Source organism: Coenobita brevimanus, chromosome 58, assembly GCF_032717465.1.
Source record: "Coenobita brevimanus isolate Jiangsu-jjx chromosome 58, ASM3271746v2, whole genome shotgun sequence".
In the NCBI taxonomy this organism is placed as follows: domain Eukaryota; kingdom Metazoa; phylum Arthropoda; class Malacostraca; order Decapoda; family Coenobitidae; genus Coenobita; species Coenobita brevimanus.
In genome coordinates, this window is record NC_137011.1 from 35,527,386 (window position 1) to 35,550,766 (window position 23,381).

At 40.2% G+C, this 23,381-nt stretch overlaps 1 non-coding gene across 1 annotated transcript; it reads left to right on the forward strand.

Annotated features, from left to right (window-relative positions):
* Positions 1-5,833: 5,833 nt before the first annotated feature.
* LOC145402743 (5S ribosomal RNA) lies at positions 5,834-5,952 on the forward strand. The gene has a single exon (XR_013897860.1). It is a non-coding gene; the product is annotated as a 5S ribosomal RNA (ribosomal RNA).
* The last annotated feature ends 17,429 nt before the right edge of the window (positions 5,953-23,381 follow it).

Here is a 23,381-nt window from a genome sequence, read left to right on the forward strand (position 1 = left end):
CTCTCCAGTATGCCTCTTCAAATGAGGTGACCAAACCACAGCTGCATACTTTAGTCTTGGTCTTATCATGGTCACTGTCAACTCCATCAGGATTTCTTCATCCATATAAGTAAAAGCCACTCTCATGTTGGTCAGTAATCCATAAGTGCCTCCAATGATTCTTTTTATATGCTTTTCTGGTGACAAGTCATCCTGAATATTCACTCCCAAGTCCTTCTCATCATTTCTTTTACTAATTATCTCATTGCCATTTTTGTATGTCCAGTGCAGTCTTTGTTCACTCATTCCCATTTCTAATACATGACACTTCTTGACATTAAAACCAATTTTCCAAGTCTGGCTCCAGCTGTGGAGTTCGTCCAAGTCCTCTTGAAGTTTTTTTACAACTATCAGAACATTTAATATGTTTCATGATTTTAGCATACTCATACAACTAGTCACACCAGGCAAATCATTTATATATATACCTATATATATACAGTACCCTTGCGTCCAACACACGTTTGTCCAGCACGATTCGTGTCCAGCACGGAGAGCAATAATTAGTAAGATTTAATTCGATTTAATTACTGTAACACGGGTGCATTAGCATAACACGGACGGACCTCTGAGAAGTGGGCGAAATCCGCAGAGTTCGCCTCTAGCACGATCACCCCCGGTCCAACACGGTCATACTGGACGTTCCCGTGATGCTGACAGCCAATAAAAACTTCCGATCACGTTGCCTCCCCTGCCCACTGTCGTGAGGTGATCATGATGTCGCCCAATTAAAAATGCTCCTGCTCTCACGTGGTTTTGTTTAAATTTCTCCTGCCACAGCGCCACTCAGTCGCATAATTCGCATTGGAAGGTGCTTTTTTTTCTTGCTGCATTTTCTGCCCTTGTTACTGCATTTTACCCTGCTCATGATGCCTAGGAAGCCTTCTGAGAACCCCAAGAAGCGGTAGCACCTCCCTCAGGCCCCCAAGCTAGAAAGCATCGAGAGGAAGAAGAAAGGGGAGAGGAAAGTGGACATTGCCAAGGCCTACGACATGAATGAAGCCAACGTCAGGACCATAATTAAAAGCCAAGACAAGATCCTGGCAGCAGTGAAGGCTTACAGAGTGCTAGGACAGGCAGAAGCAGGACCTTCCATGGCTGTGGACGAAGATAGTGATTCTGAGTGTGATTTCGAAGGATTTATGAGGGAGGTTGAGGAGGAGCAGCAGCCATTACCCGCTAGTGACGCCAGCAGCCATCCTCCGGGGACCCAGTAGGACTACCTACAGCCTTGGATACCACCTTCCATTCCCAGCAAGCCCACCAACACTATCCTAAAAGGTTAGTTATCATTCATAGCACAGTACCATTTATTATAATTACAGTAGTACCAATATATGTATAGGTATATGGCAGGTATTTAGGGTGACTTTTCCTAGGGTTGCTGACATAATTCATTTTTCCCCATAAGCTCTGTTGTTTGTCCAACACGTTTTTGGTCCAACACGGGACCCATGCATGACAATATTACCGTGTTGGATGTGAAGGTACTGCATATATATATATATATATATATAGTGCAATCCCAGTTAACCGGGTGGCTTGGGGAATTTACCTTCCCGGTTACAGATTTTTCCCGTATTTCTGATATTCAAGTCAAATCTATATAAAGGCTATCACAGCAGTAAATACAGTTCTGGTACTCACTTGTCACATCAGGGGCTACACTAAGAGATTCCGCCTGAAAAATTGCCTTGTAAACACACACCATGGTCATAAAGCACGTGCGTGCAACGTCTAGCAGTACTGCAAATTGCAACAGTCCATTGTTAACTACCGAATTACTGTATTCATTATATGTACTGTGCTCATAAAAATGGAAATATAAAATAAAGAAATAAAAGCTTGAACATTTATTGGTGAACTGATGATGTGTTAAGACTGCACTGTAGAATTATCACGACACCTGTGCCCCCACGTGAGTTTTGTTTACGTTTCTGACCCCGACTGTACATCTTCTTCCCCACCTGACCGTCATCACTCCACGCCTCACCCGCCACTCAGCTGTTTTTGCAGAAAGTAAAATAAATGATGTACGTATGAAATGCAGGCATATTACCAGTATTTATTTATTTTTCTTCCAACAAAGTAAACCCTCATTCCTATTAACATTTTTTTTGTTTAATCTCTGCCAGCGAATATGCGTTCGAAGATGAATTTATGTAAAAACGCACTGGCGTACCACAAATGCCTTATTTGGCGTTCACTACATACTGTAGAAAACAGCAATAACAGTAGACTAACCTTGAATGAGTATGAAGTCGCAGATGTTGTTATTGGGGTGTAGTAGATGTTGCTACTGGGGGAGTAGCAGAACTTGGTACTGTGGGTTCACCATATGTGCTAGATGATGACGACATTTCAGAAGCTCGTTTGTCTCTCATCTTGGCAAACATCTTATGTATATCTGCTTGCTTTATTGCCTTCCACCTCTCTGTTAAGATCTTACTGTTCAAGATGTTCAAATGCATTACATCCTGTGCAGAGATGTACGACTGCTGCTCAGCAAATTTGACTGCCTTCTTAAATGCTGCAATACCATCATGCCAAGACACCCTCTCCTCCACTATCTCTTCGTCACTTTCTTCTTCCCGTGGCGCCACGTAGGATTTCCCACGGTTCACTACTGCATCAATGATAGCATCCGTGTCCATTGTGTGTGTTACAGGTGTATCCTCATCAATTTCTAACCACTCTTGCAGTTTTTCTTCTTCCGCATCAGTTTTGCTACAAGACTTGGCAAGATCAGTAATTTCTTTGCAAGCATCTGTGGCAGTCTTGGTTGTAGTTTTGAATCCATCAAAATTATTCTCTTCATCTGAATCTGTTGTTTGAAACATAGCGAGGGGCCAGAGCTTACGCCAACATTTACGTAGAGTTGAGTCTTTCACCTGACTCCATGCAACTGAAATGGTATAGATGGCATCTTTTAGACTGAACTGCTTTTGAAAGTCAGTAACAGTGCAATCACTGTTCACCATCTTGCGCATAAAGTCACGCCTGTAAATCATTTTCACATTCTGAATGACACCTTGATCCATAGGCTGTACAAGGCTGGTTACATTGGGAGGGAGATAGACCGAAAATGTTGCCACTTCTCAGTTGATCAGCCAGTGGATAAGCAGGACAATTGTCTAGAAGACAGTGCTGTCCTCTGGCATCCCTAGCTTTTTAAAGTGGTTTTTTACACTAGGGACAAAAACATGATGAAACCACCACCGAAAAAGTTCTGCATCCATCCATGCGTTGCTCTGAACCTTGTATTCGACAGGCAGATTTGTGATGCCTTTAAAGCAGTGAGGGTTACCATATTTACCCACAATGAATAACTTCACTTTGTGAGTGCCTGCTGCATTAGCACATAACAGCATGGTTACACGGTCCTTGTTTTTCTTAAACCCTTGCACATTTTTTTTCTTTTGAACACGCTAAAGTTGTTTGGGGTAAGCATCTCCACAGCAAGCCTGACTCATCAGCATTATAAATTTGGTTTGCAGTTAATTTATGTTCAGCCACAAGCCTGTTGAATTCTTCACAGAATTATTCTTCTGATTTACTGTTTGCTGATTTGCTTTCTCCCGAGATGTCAAGTTTACGAATCCCATGCCTGTCTTTGAAACGATTTAACCATCCAATACTGAAATCACACTCTACTTCTATATTCATTTTACTGTGAAACTCTCTCGCTTTTTCTTGTATAAGAGGACCAGAAATAGGTGCTCCCTTCGATCTTTCTAAGCAAAACCACTCGTACACTGCTAGGTCTAGATCCTCCATTTTCGGCCGATGTAGAGTATGCCTTTATTCAATGGACTTACTTGTCTCACTTTTCATAAAAAATTCCTTGAGCTTGGATGACTGAGCCTTGATATCATAAATCGTTGAATTTCCCACATTATATTCAGCTATTAGTGTTTTATAATGTTCGCCCTTTTCAAGTCTATTGCATATGTCCAGCTTCTGTTTCAAGGTAAGCAAGATACGCTTACGTTTAGTTTGCACTTTAGGCATTTTGGAGTGTACAAATTACCGTCTATCAGAGGGACACAATAGCAAGAGAGCTTGTTTACTGTCTGGTGGCAAAAAGCAGGCTGGTGATTTTTGGAGGGTATGGAGGATGACTGAATTTAAGTAGGGGAAAGAGGGGGAGACGAGGGGTGGTTAAGAGGATATGCTAGGGATTTACATTAGCCGGAAATGCCTTCACCTCGCTTTGTCTGACTTCACCCAGCCTCGCGTGACACGATCAATCGGCGGTTTGGCGGTCCATTCAAATTGGCGCACAGTTATAACTTACTGACATTTTTACCAGCCCTTGAATTTTACCGTTTTTCTGAGTATTCCGTTTGTCTGGATATCAGATAGCTGGGACTGTACTGTGTATATATATATATATTATACATGAAATGTTATTGGGACTAAGACAGAGCCCTGGGGTACTCCACTAGTCACATTTCTCCACTGTGAAACCTTGTCTCTTATAACTGTTCTCATCTGCCTTCCCATCAGATAATCTCCCTTCCACTTCAATAGTTTCCCATGCACTCCTCCAAAGATCTTCAACTTCCACAGCAGTCTCTTATGGGGCATCTTGACCAATTCTTTTTTGGGATATAGACAATCTGCCCATCCCTCTCTCTCTTGTATGACATCTATTACCCTACTGTAAAAACTTAATAGGTTGGTAACACATGATCTTCCTTCCCTGAAACCAAATTGTCTTGGTGTTATTACTTCATTTTCTTGTAGATACTTTACCCATCTTTTTCTAATAATTTTCTCATATTTTACAAACAACACTAGTAAGTGATACAGGTCTATAACTGAGTGGATCTTCCATATCGCCTCCCTTGAAGACTGGCGCAATATATGCTCTTTTCCAGTCTTTAGGTAACTGTCCGTTTTCCAGAGAGCTCTTGATGACGACATAAACAGGCCACACTACCTGGTCAGCATTTTCCTTCAGGATCCATCCAGCCACACCATCTGGTCCCATTACTTTCCTCTTATCCAAGTCCCTCATCAGTTGTAGCACCTTATTCATGTCAACTGCAATTTCTGGTATTCCTGTCATCCTGGGTTCCATTTCAGGTTCCCTAAATTCCTCATCCAACACATAGACTGACTGCAGCTTGTTGTTCATTATTTCGCACAATTCTTCTCTTTTGTAAGTATGAGCTCCTTCAATTGTATTATACTGTCCTTAACTTTCATTTTACCATTTACAGACCTATAAAATAGTTTAAATCCTTTTATACATTTAGTTACAATATCTTTTTCGTATTTCCTTCCTCTCTCCACACCCTTACATATTCCTTTCTTACCTGCTTGTACTGCCCTTTCACTATACTGTACCTTCTCACTTTATTCCATGCCCATTTTCTTGACTCATGTGCCATTCTACATCTGTTGTTAAACCTTTCTTTCTTCCATTCCATTGCTGTGGAGAATTTTGGGACATATTTACTATCTCCTGTTTTATATACTTCTATCAAAAACTCATATTTCTCATCAACATTTGTGATCACATTCATTTTACTACAGTCTACATTTTGGAAAAAGTTCCTCAGGGAAGCAAAGTCTGACTTCCCATAATTGTATCTATTTTCTCTATGTTTCTCATCTCTTTCTCCTTCCCTTACTCCCACCACTTCCATGTCAATTACCAGAAGATCATTTTTACCAAATGGGCATTGGTAGGTTATGTTCCTCACATCATTTGGGTCCTTTCTGAATACTATGTCAAGCCTTGATGGTTCGTCGTGTGCCCGACTTCTTGTATTTTATTTAATTAATTGAGGGCCATACCACGTTGAGTACACCGCTTCCCGTCCGATCAGCGAAGTTAAGCAACGTTGGGTCTGGTTAGTACTTGGATGGGTGACCGCCTGGGAACACCAGATGCTGTTGGCATCCCTACGTGTCATGTGGGGTTGGTGGAGGATTAGTGCCCCTCCCTGTAAAACAGTTAACTCTAAGCCCTTGGCCACCCTGTCTGGGATACATGGCATCTGGTAATGATGATGATGATGAATTGAGTTAACATGTTTTCCATCACCAATTCCATTAATTTACTTCCCCATGATTCCTCATTGTTCCCAGCATCCATACTTTTCCAATCAACTGCTCTACAGTTAAAATCTCCCATGATTATTATTCTGTTTCTTTGTTCAGTTAACATCTTTAGCTTAATACAGTAAAAGTCCCATTATTCGGCATCTATGGGACCGGGATGATGCCGAGAAATTGGATTTGCCGAATAATAAAAAAACCTACCCACTCAGTACCTTAAATATATTGGTGAACACAGTCATCACCACTTATCGTATTACAACAGTGTCTGGAGAGAGTACTGTATACTGTACAATACTGCAATCAATACAGTGCTATACCTGAATCTGAAATACTGTATATATATAAAATAGTAAACATATACAAGTGTAATGACACAGTAGGCCTACAAGTCAGATAACACTTCCTGGATGGCCGAAATGATACTGAATATTACCTACCAGCTCAGTACATCACTGGTATTGGTGAACTCATCACTACTTATATTATTACAAATATGTTTGGAGTGAGTACTGTATACAGTACGTTTTCCAAACACAAAATAAAATAGTCAGAAAATTGCATAAAATAAAGCGAAGGAATATGAATTGGTAAGGTCAGTCTGATGAAAGTTGAACGTACATTTAGCACTCATTCTTTTGTTCGTTTTTTTGTTTATACGTGATAGGGAGAGTATTGATGGAAACAGAACCCCCTAATAACCTCCAGCACTGAACAACCCTTTAGAGTACCGATGTCAGTGATGTTGAGTTAGTGAGCTATAAAAAAACTGTGAACAATTATGGGAATGGAACGAAGGTCACTATTATGTTTACACGACTCAACAATTCCAAGCAGTCAGGGGGTCGGTTATTCTCAGATGTTTTCGCTCATTTGGTAAATGCACCGTAACTTTGTAATTTCTCCCATGAATCATAGCGAATCATAGCATGGGTTTAGGAAGCTAAATAGCACATTGTTAGGTGTGCCAGACGATTATCTTCGCATCTTTAAGAAAATGGAAGAAATTTAATCCCTCTCTGAGTATGTAGAGTAAATTTCTTCCATTCTTCTGAATTCAATTTATTTTTCTTAAAGATGTGAAGATAATCATCTGGCTCACCTAGGAATGTGTTATTTAGCTTCCTAAACCCATGCTATGATTCGCTATGAGTCACAGAAAAACTGATAAAGTTACAGTGCATTTACCAAATGGGCGAAAACATCTGCGATTAACCGACCGCCTGACTGCTTGGAATCGTAGCATAAAGTCGGGTAAACATACCAGTGACCTTCGTTCCCTCCCCATAATTGTTCAGTTTTCTCTATAGCTCACACTAACTTGACATCACTGACATCGGTACAGTAAAGGGTTGTTCAGCGCCAGAGGTTATTAACCCCTTAACCGCGGGGCATCACTTTCGTGACGCTTGGGAGCAAGGGATCATACCGCGGGGCGTCGCTTTTGTGATTCTGTGTTATTTTGAATTCACCCGGGCTTCCAAGTGGGGGCTTGTATCATCTATCAGTACTGACAATGTCCAACACTAGTCAGCACTCCTAATCTCATCTGTACTCCCATCCATTGTTGACAATTTAGCCATTTCTCCCCGTTCTTGACTCCCCTTCCTACCCCCCCTCCATTACCCTATCCTCTCGCCTGCCCGGCCATGCTACGCTAAGTAAATCTTCCCTGGAATTTTTCACTGATTTCATCCATTGAAATAAGCCCTATGTCGTATTCTTATACCAAATAATATATACAAGAAAGAAATCAGGTAAGTGAGAGTGCCATACACCTGGAATTGGCTAATTATCACCTGACAACACCTCACGTGCACTCGTTCGCTAATTTTCGCTGTTTTTTTCCCCTTGAAATATGCCGTATAATCTATTTTCGTAATAAATATACATGTAAGGAGGGAAGGGAGAAGCCTAAGTGATATTTACATTCACCTGGAACTACCTAATTTATAATGTATTGTCTAGATTTCCTGCCAATCATATCAGTGCTACACAAAGCTGTTCCAAGATTTAACATTGGTAGCTCTGATTATATATCTCCTAAGTAGGCCTCTAATCTTTTTTTGTAATAAATATACTGTACATGTAAGGAGGGAAGGGAGAAGCCTAAGTGATATTTACATTCACCTGGAACTACCAAATTTATAATGTATTTTCTAGATTTCCTGCCAATCATATCAGTGCTAGACTTAGCTGTTTCAAGAAGTAATATTGGTAACTCTGAATAACCCCTAAAAAGGCCTCCAGGGCCAGCTGGCTGGCCCTGCGTTATCAGTTTAGTGTCATCTTCCGAAGTGAGAGGACGTATGTTTCTTCTTGCTGACTTCAAGGCCTTTTTTCACCCCCATGCAAATGGCTCTGTGACCTTTACCCCCTACTAAACCTCGTGTGGAAAGAGGTAAAGGGCTGACAATTGATAAAAGAGTGACTACGATCTTTCTATTGAGTAAAACAGTGCAAGTGGAATTGTAAATAATGTGTAAATAATGTGTAAACAGCAAGTGAAAGTAATGAATGTAAATATACATGAACAATGGAAAATAGTTTTATAAGTTATTTCAAGTGACAGTGCACAACACAGTGTAAATAAAATAGAAATGTAAATAACGTAAATAAAATAGAGAACGTAAATAGAAATGTAAATGAGTAGTATTATAAGAATACGAGTATATACCCTAGGAGTAATGAAAGTGAAAGTTTCACTCTAGCATGTATGAATACTATGAGTTATGAGAGTGAAGATGAAAGTGACATTCACTCTCAATGCCAGTATACAGGACGAGAAAGTGAATGCTACGTATTTTACTGAAAGAAATTGAATCCCTACAGTGACAATAAACTAATACTACTGAAGGAAACTTATGGATAAAGACTGTAGATATATATAAGTGTTATATAGTAATAGAAATATAAAGTGTGGGGGGTTTTATGAATAATAAATGACAGACTACCAAGAGCGAACTAGTGCCAGTGCGACGATCAGACGCGCTCGTAATTTCCATTGCTTTCACAGTGTTTTTTTTTTTTTTTTTTTAGTATGGATCCCAAACTACTTGAAAATTGTAGAATAGTGTTTATAGTGTTTGTATCTGGCTGTGGTAATCATATTACGGGTTGTCGGGAAGTGTAAAGTGGAGACTTCGTTACCCTACTTCAGAGGTCTCCACAAGTCCTACGGTAACCGACGTAGGCTCAACAATCATTCCAGGAGAAAGCTGAAGGTATGTGCCATAAGCATATATAATTTTATTATTCTAGGACTAATAACTGATTTTTGGCAAATATTATTTGAGAGTCTGTCAGAGCCCAAATAACCCCGCGGCACACGCAAGTCATTGGTAAACAAGCCCGCGGTGTAGGGGTTAAGGGGTTAGTGGGATGTATTACTGTTTGCATCAATACTCTCTCTTTCACATTAAACACAAAAACGAACAAAAGAATGAACGCTAAATATAAGTTTAACCTTCATCAGAGACCTTAACAATTCATATTCCTCCAGTTTATTCTTAAGTATTTTTCTGACTTTAGGTTATGTTATTCATTCATTCATTGCCAGACGCCATGTATCCCAAACGGGGTGGCCAAGGGCTTAGAGTTAATTGTTTTACAGGAAGGGGCACTAATCCTCCACCAACCCCACTTGACACGTAGGGATGCCAACAGCATCTGGTGTTCCCAGGCGGTCACCCATCCAGGTACTAACCAGACCCTTCCCGTCCGATCAGCGAAGTTAAGCAACGTTAGGTTATGTTATGTTTGGTTAAATTATTAGGTACAGTCAAACTCGGTTAGGTTAGGTTTAGTCAAACAGGACAGTCCCTTCCACCATTATGCTGAGGAATAAAAATACTAGAGCTGTCACAGCTGTACAGCTAAAAACAAAGGGGAATCTGATTTAACAAGCAACATTTATTTATGGGTAATGCATTACAGTATCAGTGGTTCATGGGCTACGCAATTACCGGTAAATGTCATTTTCAGGAAGGATTCAAGAATGAAGGAATTTCAAGAATTAGTGAGGGGGCTTGGAACGTAACCCTCGCTAATTTGGTGGGGGTGGTTACTGTACTGTACGATACTGTGCAATATTGTAATCAATACAGTACTATACCTAAATCTGAAAAAATACAGAAATTAGTGAACATACAGAAGTGTAATGAAAAATTAGGCCTACAAGTCACAGATAACACTTCCTGGACTGCCGAGATGATTCCGGACATCTGCCAAACAATCAAAGATTTTCGTAAATGGGACTATTTCTCAAAACTGCCGAAATATCGGATCTACCAAATAATCAGCTGCCGAATAATAGGACTTTTACTGTATTGGATTCTCTTATTAATGTTCATAATCTTCTGTCCATGTCCTAGTTTGGGGGGGCATATAAAATACTATTACATCTATTTTTTCTCCATAACAGTCCTCTATTTCTGTTCCGAAAAGTTCAGTGTGTGTGTGTGTGTGTGTGTGTGTGTGTGTGTGTGTTTTAGCATTTTTTTGGGGGGGGAGGGAGAAAGTGCACTTTAAGTGGCGGGAAATACAGTAAGTTGGATTGTTACAAAACTTTAGGGTAGCTTTGGATAAATCAGCATTGACAAGGGTAATTTTGTGCCAAAAAACAACATTCTAGGATGGTGTCCATCTGTCTTCAGCACAGCACAAGTTGATATCCATCTCTTTGGTGCTGTTTTGGATTGTAAACATAGTTTACCACCTCTGTGACAACTGTTTAATGACTCACATCTCATCAAAAACTACCAGAAAAATATACTGCACAACCTGGACCAGAGTATCTCCAAGGTAAGCATTCCGCTGCAGCAATTTACGTTAGGTTAGGTTGGTTAGGTTAGGTTAGGATAGATTAGGTCTGTTTGATTTGGTCAACTGGCTGTGCAGTATAGTTTTCTGGTGGTTTCTCTGCAATTTCAGTGATTTTTGCCTTCGTTTTCTGTCGGTTAGGTTAGGTTAGGTTGCTTTTGTTAGGTTGGGGTAGGTTTGGTTAGGTTAGGATAGGTGGCAATCAAGAGCTCCTGCAGGGTTTGGAGGTAACTAAGATTGATTTCCTTTATTGCCGTTTCCATTTTTTTTTTTTTTTGTTCCATTTGAAAGTTTTTTAGATCGTTTGAGTGTTTTGAGGCCTCATTTGTAGTGCAAATGGAAAATAACCATAATTTGACTGTGACGATTGTCGTAGTCATATCATGGTTAGTATTCAAGTGCATAGCAAATGAGGCCTCAAAACACTTAAATGAACTAAAAAAAAAAAAAAACTATCAACTGGAAAAAAAAAAAAAAAAGATAACGGCAATAAATATTTACCCAGTAAGTTACTATGTTATCGATGTCTGATACGCTAAATTAGAAATGTTTTCAGTATTCTTGTTACCGTAGGATCAGGTTCGTTGTCGTTTCATTCCCTTTCCAAGAGTTTTTAACCTGTTTTAAATTTTTAAGCGCGTTTTATAAGTATCCAAGGTTAATGTACGCTTTCAGCAGCAGAAAAACTTTATGGTACCAGTTCGAGTCATATTCCTCCAGTTTGTTTTCTGTGTTTTTCTGACTTATCATGATGGTAAATGACTTTCTCCCGCAGAAATTTATCCCCGTTATTACTCTTACCTATGGTGACTATCCTTGAATGACAGAGTGAAACCCCCTCCACATTATCGTCCTGACGGGGATGACAAGTGCACACCTACTAATAGACGCTTGAAGGCAGCTGACGCCACAACAGACAACAATAACAAATCACTGATGCAACTCCGCCATCTTTCCACTCCATCCAAGGGACCAAGACGTGCGTTGATATAAAATCAGAACCTGGAGAAGTTATATACTATATATATATATATATATATATATATATATATATATATGTGTGTGTGTGTGTGTGTGTGTGTGTGTGTGTGTGTGTATTCCAAAGTGCCTTGGAAATATTTTTGAACATATACTTTGTGCAATATAGATTTTTCAAATGCTCACGTACATTATCTCTTTTAGAGAATCATTATTCAGAAAGACGGCGACCATATTGCTTCATGCTATGAATGTTGCCCTTTAGTTATGGCAAATAAATGCTGTGTTCAGCTGGAGCACCACGGAACGTGACGGCTTTCGAGAGCGAAAGTGTTGGAGACTTGGGGTAGAACAAGTGGAGGTTGTCGGGGTCATATCTATGGTCGCGGTCCTACTCTGTGGCGCTGACCGCGGCCAGCGGCCTCCGTCGCGACTCGGACTTGGAACTATTTGGTGAGATGGGTCTCTCTGGCAACATCTGACAGCTTTAAATGGTTTAGATCGCAATGGGGTGCTTTGGAGCCGCCATTGAAGTGGTCGAGCCTGCCACTGACAGTGAACAGTCGCACTCTCATGAATCATTAATAACATATCTTTGTGTGGACTTATGATTCAACTTAATGTTTGTAATGTGTAGAGGAATTATTTTTTTCTCAAATAATTGAGAAGAAATGAAAGCAAACTACTTATTATTTTCATAGTAATACGTAAAAAATATTTATCCAGCTAGACTAGCATCAAATGAACTCCAAGATCCTCATTTATTTTGCATTAGTAGTCTTTTATTGTACTGAAAGAGGTGGAGTTACATTACTCATTATTGGCTGGAACGAAATACTTTGTAATTGCCCTCTTCAAGTCGATTACTAGCCAATATAAGTAAAAAATCGGTACGACGCTCGTAACATCCCAAATATCCAAGTGGCGCATGCGCATTGAAGGTACAGTCCCAGGGACAAGATAGACTCTGCTTTTGTTTACTAATATTGCGGCACCCAAGATTTTGTAATATTCACATTTGAGGACATCAAGATAATTTCAGAAAGGCTGCTTTAGATAAATATTTTTATAGATCAGCTTCTAACTAACTGCTCTATGCTGCAAGATATTACCAAATTCTTCTGTTACTGTGCTTTCATTTCACCAAAGATTTTGTGTGCATGTGGGACAAGGGGGATGTTGTTGATAGCGAGGTGTGTTATGACTGTGTTCTACCATAAAAGAGGCCATTCTGAGTCTTTTTGTAGTACACCAGTCATGAAGTGTGTGTAGGAGTGTTAAGTCATCTGGGTAGGAAGCAATGTGTACTTTGTGAGTGAAAATGAAAAGCACATATTTTTATATATATATATTTTTCTATATGTACTTATCATAGAGAATATATTCTATTCTGGATTGATTAGCCACTTTGAGAAATGTATACATACTGTATATGACACTATATTATCCAAATTGTTTATTTTGTAATTTCATCATTCATAATCTGAGGAGCAGATGGAGAGAACACTTTAAGGAATTGTTGAATGTAGAGGATGGAAGTAATGCAAGTATAAGTGGCTGGGGAATGGCTGGGAGAAGGAGGGAGGTGAGAAGACAGGAAGAAATCAGTAGGATAGAAGTTGTGGAAGCAATGAAGAAAGTTAAATCGGGGAAAGCCCCAGGAATTGATGGAGTGTGTGGTGAAATGCTGAAGCATGGGGGAGAGATAGTAGTAGAATGGATGTGGAAGATGTGCAGATTAGTCTGGGAGGAAGGTAGTGTCCCGGAGGATTGGAAGTCAGGTATAATTATTCCCTTGTACAAAGGAAAAGGGGAAAAAGAAGTGTATGGTAATCATAGGGGCATTTGTCTTCTTAGTATAATAGGAAAAGTGTATGGTAGGATACTTATAGACAGAGTTAGAGAAAGAACAGAGAAATTAGTTGGAGAAGAACAGGGAGGCTTTAGGAAGGGACGAGGTTGTGTAGATCAGATATTCATTCTTAGATCTTTAGTGGAAAAGTTTCTAGAGAAGGGAAAGAAGTTGTATGCGGCTTTCATGGATTTGGAGAAAGCATATGACAGGGTGGATAGACAAGGATTGTGGAAAGTGTTAAGAATGTATGGAGTAGATGGGAAGTTGTTGAATGCTGTGAAGAGTATGTACGATGGTGCGAAGGCTGCAGTGCGTGTGGATGGTGAACTAAGTGAATTTTTCTCTCTGAAAGTTGGGTTGAAACAGGGATGTGTCATGTCTCCATGGTTGTTCAATCTGTACATGGATGGGGTAATAAAAGAGGTACAAGGTAGGGTAGTGGATGTTGGAGTGGCCCTGGTGAGAGAGGATAGTGTTTGGAAACTCCCTGTACTGCTGTTTGCAGATGATACTGTGTTGTTGAGTGAAGACAAAGGGGAGCTGCAAGGCTTGGTGGATGAGTTTGGGAGAGTGTGTAAGAAACGGAATCTGAAGGTGAATGTAGGGAAGAGTAAAGTGATGGTCTCTGGGAGAGGTGAAGTCAGTGAATGTACAGCGAGGTTGGATGGTGAGGAATTGGAAAATGTGAGTACGTTTAAGTACTTGGGTAGTGTGATGAGTAAGGATGGAGGTTTGGAGGGTGAAGTGCTTGAAAGGGTACAGCAGGGAAGAAAGGTTGCTGGTTCTTTGAAAGCAGTGATAAGAAACAGGGAAGTGAGCATGGAAGTGAAAAAGTTACTACATGACAGTTTTGTGATACCAACTCTAACGTACGGAAGTGAAGCTTGGACGTTGTTGGAAGGACACAAGTCAAGAGTGAAAGCAGTGGAAATGAGTTATTTAAGAGGAGCCTGTGGAGTCACATGGAGAGACAGGCTGACGAATGAGGATATAAAGGAACGTTGTGGTGTTGATGTGGATGTGATAGGAAGCGTTATGAGGAACACACTGAGGTGGTTTGGCCATGTGGAGAGGATGAAGGGTGAAAGACTGACGAAGAGATGTGTATGTGAGTGAGGTGGAGGGGGGAAGAGGGAGGGGGAGGCCGAGGATGAGATGGAGGGATGGGGTGGAGAGGTATACGAGAGAGGGGGGTGTGAGTTGGGAGCAGGGCAGTGAAATGGCGGGGGACAGGGTGACTTGGAGGCGATTTGTTTGTGGCCACCCCAAACGGGATTGAGGCGTCTGGCAATAGATAGATAGATAGATAGATAATCTGAGGAAATTGATGGCCACCCCTATTAATGCACAGGGGAACACAACAGTACGATCCTGACATCTCAGATTCTCAGCGTGCGTCCTCTTGACTTCAGTCCAGGCTTCCGACCTCTCTCAGAGCGGGCAAAAAATGAATGTTGACCGTTCCTGGATTTGGGACGGTTTGTCGAAATCGGTGACTGAAGGTGAATTTAGGCACTAATAAATTTAAGTTAGTAAATCGTCTCAGAGGAGGAAAATATGACTTTCCTCATTGAAACCATATATTAAGAGATACAAATCTACTCATTTCTAAAGAACATAGAAAACATTAAATTATAAGGGATGAATGAGCTGACTAGTTGCTAGACTTGCCAGATTAGAATCTTTTTACCTTTTTGTATGACTCATACAAATGAATAAGCTCTTGTTATGTGTATTCATTGGAGAGTGTAAGTGGTTTTGTAAGTAGGAATGACATTAATCCTATCACAAGTGCACACAAACAAATGCAGCATATGATTCATGAACATGCGTGTCCTACGATGTCTGTGGCAGGCTCGACCATGACGATTGTCAATTGTCTTCCACCCCATAAAGTACCCCATTGTGTAAAGGATAACAGAACTCTAAATTCCAGTGTATTTTTCTGTGTAATTTGTGAGAGTGAACGGATTTTGAATACTAACACGTCATAAATGAAAAGATTTGTTACAATACACTCTTTATTCCAGTTAAGTAATAATTTTTCGCTTAATGAAGTAAAGACTATGCGGATCCGAAAAGTATACATTGAGGGTTTGTTTTCAGTCATTCCCGCGAAAATCAAACTTCCATGAAGCAGTGTACTGCCTCACCTCTGCAGTCATCACATCTTTCAAAGTCATCTTGATCCACTGCAGTCTTGCACTGCAGGGTCCATTTCGTCTTCAAAATCGGAGGAAATTGCAGGAAGCAGCTGTGGCGAAAGCAAGATTTGTTAGATTCTTCATTACGGCTTGCATAATGGTTAAATACTGTATTTCCAAAGTATTTCGGTAATCAACATACAAGGTCTAACAAGGGTGAAAAGTATAGAAGTTGAGGAAATTTTGGAAACTAGTAGCATTGTTTGTTTGACAGAAACACAAAAAAAGATAAGAGATGTAGTTTTTAAGGAGGATATTAGTGTGATTGAAAATATGAGAGGTAACCAGGAGAAAAAAGGAGGAGGAGTGATGATACTTTACAGGAAAGATAAGGGTATAAAATTTTCCAAAATACCAACAAAAAATAAAGACATTTTGTTTGTCAGTGGTTCTGTTGGAAAATGGGAAATGGAAGGTAATGGTAGGTTATTTTAGTGTAAATGAAAAGAACAGAAATAGTGAGATAAGAAAGGAAGTAGAAGAGATATTAGTAGAAAATGAAGAACCCTTACTAATAGTTGGAGATTTCAACGGTTTTAAGGGTGAGCAAGCATTGGATATAAACGGAAAAATGATCCTTGAGTGGATGGAGAAATATAACCTAATAATGTTAAATGATGATGCAAGGTGTCAAGGAGTTCACACATGGGGTGGAGGTGAACAGAAAAGTGTAATAGATTTTGCACTGACAAATGATAAAATGTATAGTAAATTTCAGAAAATGATAATAGATGAAGAGAGAGAGGACTTTGATATATCTGATCACAATTTACTGAAAATATATTTTAATGTAGGCACAGAAAGGAAAGATTACAAAAAGGACTGGGTGATAAAGGAATATTATAAAACAGATAGAGTCATTAAAAGTTTTTACAAAAGAGATGGAAAGAAAAGGAAGGGAAAAAGAGGCAAAAAACATGATTGAGTTAGAGGAGAGGATAAAAATCACTGCAGATGAAATATTGAAGTCCAAATATAAAACTAGGCAAAGAAAGAATAATAAAGAAGTAGAACCAGCTTGGATAAAAGAAGAGGTACGAAAAGAAATAAAGGAAAGAAAGAAACTAAATAGAAACAGAAGGAATGCAACAAGTACAAAGGAGAAGGAAAAATGGAAATAGAGGTATGAAGAACAGAAGTGTAAAACACAGAAAATTATAAGAAATGAATTATTTAATCCATCCATCCATCCATTGCCAGACGCCATGTATCCCAAATGGGGTGGCCAATGGCTTAGAGTTAAATGTTTTACAGGGAGGGGCACTAATCCTCCACCAACCCCACTTGACGTAGGGATGCCAACAGCATCTGGTGTTCCCAGGCGGTCACCCATCCAAGTACTAACCAGACCCAGAATTATTTAAACATGAAGAAAAACTAACCCGAGAAATCAAGGAAAGCAAAGACAGTGGAAGGAAGATGTGGAAATACATAAATAAATTGAAAGGAAACCGAGAAAAAGAAGATAATGTAAGGATATATGGAGAAGATGGAAAAGAACTGGATAAAGCTGGTATAAGAAAAGAAATAGTACAATTTTGGAGCACAGTATATAGGAAAAATGAAAACAATACAAGTAAGGTATGGAACAGTAAAAGAAAAGAGGAATATGAAAAAGAATATGAGGAAGTAAAGAAAAATATACAAATAGGCAGAGAGGTGTGTTTTCAGAGTGAACAAAATGGTAAAGATAAGACCAGAGGTACATATATCAGGAGCTGCGGTGTGATGCAAAGAGAGCATTTTGAAATGATAACAAAAATGGAAATGGGAATAATTCACATACCGGTACCGGGTAAGTAATGAAATCGTAAGTGAGGACAGGGTGAGAAAATGTTTGAAAAAGATGAGGTGTGGGAAGGCAGCAGGGATGGATGGATTAAAGCCTGAAATGTTCAAAAGCTTAGGGGAAAGCAAGCAGTTGGCAGAAGAAATGATAAGAAGTTTAAGAGAGACAATAGCAACAGGAATTATACCAAAAGGATGGAAACAATCATGAACAACTATGATACCAAAAGTAGCAAAACCAAAAGTGCAAGAGCTAAGACCAATTGCATTAACAAACCAATAAACTAATGATGGGTGCAGTGAGACTGGATTTAGAAGATCATATAAAAAAGAACGGGCTAGAAAAGGATGTACAAGGAGGGTTAACAGAAAAAGCAAGAATGGAAAATAATTTATTTATACTGAGATACTGTGTGGAAAAGTCTTTTGAAATGAAAAAGCCGTTATTTGTGGTAGCAGTTGAGTATAAAAAGGCTTATGATAGTATAAAGAGAGAGGAATTGATAAATATACTTATGAAAAACAAAATAAACCCAAAAATCATTGATTTGTTGGCTGAAATATATAATGAAGATAAAACAATAATTGAAATTGGGGAAGAAAGAGTAGAAATGGAAGTGTCAAGTGGGATACGTCAGGGCTGTACAGTGTCTACGACATTATTCAAACTAGTAACATTTGAAATAATTAAAAAGTTAGAGGAAGTGGACAAAGGGTTTCAGGACGAATACTTTAAGATATCATTTCTTTTCTTTGCGGATGATGGAATGCTGTTGGCCAGTAGTCAAGAGGAGGCAGAAGAGGTGATAGATGAAGCAATTAGAGTGAGTAGAAAATACGGATTGGAAATGAATAAGACAAAGTGTCAAATATTAATTTATAATTTGAAAGAAAAACCAGACAATATTAGAGGTATAAAAGTTGGAGACAAAATTAAATATCTGGGCCTAATGATAAATGATAGTAAGAATTGTTTTAAAGAACAAAAGAAAGCACTGTTGGACAAGGCACGAAAATTAGCAAATATGACATATCCTGTGATAAAACAAAGCTGCTCAAGATTATTGATAGGGAAAACTTTCTGGAAAAGTATAGCATTACCATCGATATTATACTGAGTCAGTGTGATGGATATGACTAAACAAGAAATAGACCAACTACAAAGAGTGGAAAATAGTGTTTATAGAATGATTTTGGGAGCATCCAGCTACACTCAGACAGCAGCTCTGAGGGGAGAGATTGGTGCAGCATCCATGAAGGCTAGAATACTAGAGGGACAATGGAAATTTTTAAGTTACAGCATGAAAGAAGGAAATGATTTGTTAAGAAGGATAGTAGAGGTCACAAGAGAGGAAAAGAAAAACAGATGGATGAAGGAGCTGGACAAAGAGTTAAAGAAAATAGGAGTGCAGGATGGAGCAATGAAAAATAGTACGGACGAAGAAATAAGAAGAAAAGTGAAGGAATGGGACAGGATAGAATGGAAAAAGATTATGAATGAGAAAGAAAGCTTAAGTATTTATAGAGAATGGAGAACAGAATTAGGAAACCAAGAAAGTGCATATGACAACAGACAGAGCTCTGTTTTATTATTTAAATGCAGAACTAACAACTTAAATTTAAGTGATAGGAAAAGGTTTAGAGGAGAGGAGACAAAATGTGACCTATGTGACAGTATAAAAGAAGATTTGACTCATTTTATTTTGTGGTGCCCAGCATACAATGAGGAAAGGAGAAAATGTATTAGATTACAGCAGCCTTACGAAGAAAGTGTGAAAAATGTTATTGGAAAGTTCTTATTTGAAAATGAAAATATAGATGAAACAAAGGAAATTATTTATTCGTTTTGGAAGATAACAGAAAAGAAAATGGGACATAAACAAGATTAAAGAAAAGTATAACCAGACAGCGACAATAACATCAGGGAGTGCCGTTAAAAAGGCTATACTCCCGAACATTACCTGAAACATGAAACCTATACATTTACAGTTTATTTTGCTGACAAGTATTCGTGTAACTTATTAATACTGTTGTCAGTAATGCTCATACACTCTCCTCGTTATTCCCTTGGTCTCCCCCTCCCTCTCCCCTTGTTACCAGTTATTTGCTATTACTGCAGTTTGTTTTCTGTATTTTTCTGACAATTTCCATGGTGGTACACAATTGTTTTCTGTTAACTTCACCCCCCCCATATGTTTATCATTTTCCTTATGCCTCACCGACGTTTATATTGATGGATTTGCTAAAACTGACTCGAATCTTGGTTTAAGTTAGGTTGGGTTAGGTTAAATTGCCGTCTTAGATTTGGTTAAATTGCTTGGCGACCAGGACGTATGTTGGATGTGTCCGCCATTACACGAGGATCAGTTTATATTATTGCTCAGTGGGTGATACAGCGGAAGGATCATGGCTATAAACAGTAGAGAAAGAAATTTAACGTGAAACGTTCATTTACCCCCCCCCCAAAAAAAAATACATATATATATATATATATATGCGGGTAAGGGGATGGGTCTGTTATGATGTGGCAGGGGTAAACCAGTTCTGCTGTCGGGCCTTGCTGTGGATGTCACTGATTGCATTGCGCAGTTGACCCTTGTGCGGTGTGATGCGGTGAGGATCTGTCCGTTCTCCCCTTTGGGGCTAAGATGCGAATGAATGTGTTTGAATGGATGAGTAAATGGAGAGTGAGTCGTCCTGTCTCGGCTACCTCCCTTTCCCTTGGGGGAAGCAGCCTAGGTATATATATATATATATATATATATATATATATATATATATATATATATATGAAAGGCTATCAGAAAGAAGAACAAATTTAGTAAGGTGCTTCTGCTGTCGAAAGTAAAGCGTATGTTTACCCCTCAAAATGCCATAAGCTTCTCATTAATTTCATAATTATTTATTTTGGCAGTATAGTACTAAATATTTCATAGAAAGTTATAATTAGGATTGAATTAACAGGACCGTGTGAGTTGAGTGGGTAGTATGGTGAGCGGAAATACGACTGTACTTGGCATCAGTGAAATGTAACTCAGCTGATGTGCGTTATTGTTCTGAAGGTTTCTTTCTTCTTGTCCAGTTTATTTCTCCCTGTCTTTCATCAGCTTCCTTCACTTTTCTCCCCCCCCACCCTCCCACCTTTTCCATGTGTCACCTATCCCTCTGTCACCCTCTTTCCCCCTTACGCCTGTTTCCCTCTCCTCTCTTTTATCACCTTGCCCCCCTTCTCTTCCTATCATTACCCACTCTCGTCCAAATCACACACACACACACACACACACACACACACACACACACACACACACACACACACACACAATAAATTCCTTATTTTCCTTTTATCTTTTTAGTTTCACCACCCTGACTCAAATTCTAACTCCGTTCGTCCTTCAGATACTCCCTCCTTCCCCTCAGATACTCCCTCCCTCCTCTCAGATACTCCCTCCTTCCCTCGCTCCCTCCCTTCCTCCCCTCAGATACTCCCTCCCTCCCTCCCCCCCTCCCCTCAGATACTCTTTCTTTCCCTCCCTCCCTTCCCTCAGATACTCCCTCCTTCCCTCCCACCCCTCAGATACTCCCTCTTTCCCTCCCTTCCTCCCTTCCCTAAGTGATATCCTCCCTCCCTTCCTTCCACCCCTCAGTGATATCCTCCCTCCCTTCCTTCCTTCCCTAAGTGATATCCTCCCTCCCTTCCTTCCACCCCTCAGTGATATGCTCCCTCCCTTCCTCCCTCCCCTCAGTGATATTCTCCCTCCCTTCCTCCCTCCCCTCAGTGATATCCTCCCTCCCTTCATTCCTCCCCTCAGTGATATCCTCTCTCCCTTCATTCCTCCCCTCAGTGATATTCTCCCTCCCTTCCTCCCTCCCCTCAGTGATATTCTCCCTCCCTTCCTTCCTCTCCTCACTGATATCCTCCCTCCCTTCCTTCCTCCCCTCAGTGATATCCTCTCTCCCTTCCTCCCTCCCCTCAGTGATATTCTCCCTCCCTTCCTCCCTCCCCTCAGTGATATCCTCCCTCCCTTCCCTCAGTGATATCCTCCCTCCTTTCCTCCCTCCCCTCACTGATATCCTCCCTCCCTTCCTCCCTCCCCTCAGTGATATCCTCCCTCCCTTCCTCCCTCCCTTCATTGATATCCTCCCTCCCTTCCTCCCTCTCCTCCTCCCTCCCCTCAGTGCTATCCTCCCTCCCTTCCTCCACACAGACGTACTCACCAAGTTCGAAGTCACTGAATAAAATGATCGAAAATTAGGAAGAAATAATAATAATAATAATAATAACAACAACAACAACAACCCCTACCTATCACTAAAAGAAATAATAATAATAGTGGTAATAATAATAATAATAATAATAAAATGTCCGTCTGGCTGTGGTATGCTGGTAAATCGTCCATGCAGCCAATGCCAGTCAGTGCACAGGACCAGGTGCAGTGAGTGGGCCCCATTATTTGGGTCAGCTATGGAAAGGGGAAAATAATCTTGACCTGCTGATGAAATGTGTGTGTGTGTGTGTGTGTGTGTGTGTGTGTGTGTGTGTGTGTTTCACCTCCATTGTTTTGCATTTTTCCCCCTCCACTTTTTTCTTTTGTCAATCCCATCCCACTTTTTTTCCCTCCCCCTGTTATCCGCGTCTTTCTTTTTCATCCTTATTTTCTTCCCTCTGTCCCTTATGTTTTCCTGGCCGTCCTTCCTTCTCTCTCTCTCTCTCTCTCCTTCCCTTGTGCTGTTTCCCTCCACACCCCGGTTACATTTCCGCACATTCCACTCATTCTTCTTACTCTCTTCTCTGCCACTTAGGTTTTCCCTTCCTTCTCTTTCACCATGTCCGCATGTTAATTTCTCTCCCCTTTATCCGTTTCCTTCCCCTCCCACATTCCCCTTCGTGACTCCCTTTCCCACCCCTTCTCCCATCCACTCCTCCTTGCCCCTTACTCCTTTCTTTCCATTCAGCTCCAGTCCCATTTCTCCCTCTTTTACTTCTCTACTCATTTCCTTCCCCTTCATTAGTTTCTCCACTTTTCCTAACCTCCCTCTTTCCTCTTCTTTCCCTTACCAGTCCTCTTCTTCCCTCTTACCCCTCTTTAGTTCCCCTTCTTCCACTGCCTTAATTCCCCTCCCACGTCCTTTGATACCCCCCTCCCCCCTCCTAGTGTCGTTTTTCTCCTCCCTGCCTCTCCCTTCCCCCTCGCCTCTCGTCCCCTCAGAAGGCTTTGGACAAATTCCCCTCAAGTTTTATCGACCCTCTCAGCACTCAGCATCAGCATTCCTGTGTCTGCCATCATTACCTCCCCCCCTCCCCCCACCTCTGTCTGTCTGTCTGTCTGTCTCTCTCTCTCTCTCTCTCTCTCTCTCTCTCTCTCTCTCCTTTGCATAAGTTTTCCTCCTATTATTGTTTGTTTTTCACTCTTTCCCTTTACCATGTAGTTTCTGGTTATTTGTTTCCCCGTCTCTCACGTTGCCATTTTCTCTGTTTTTTTCCTTTCATTCTGTATAGTATAATATCTTCTGCTTTCATTTTCTTTTCTTTTTCTTATCAGTGTTTCTTTCCTTTACATGGATTGCTTTATTATCTTCTGCTGTTTCCTCTCTCTTCCCATTTCCTCCATTCTAACCTTCACTTT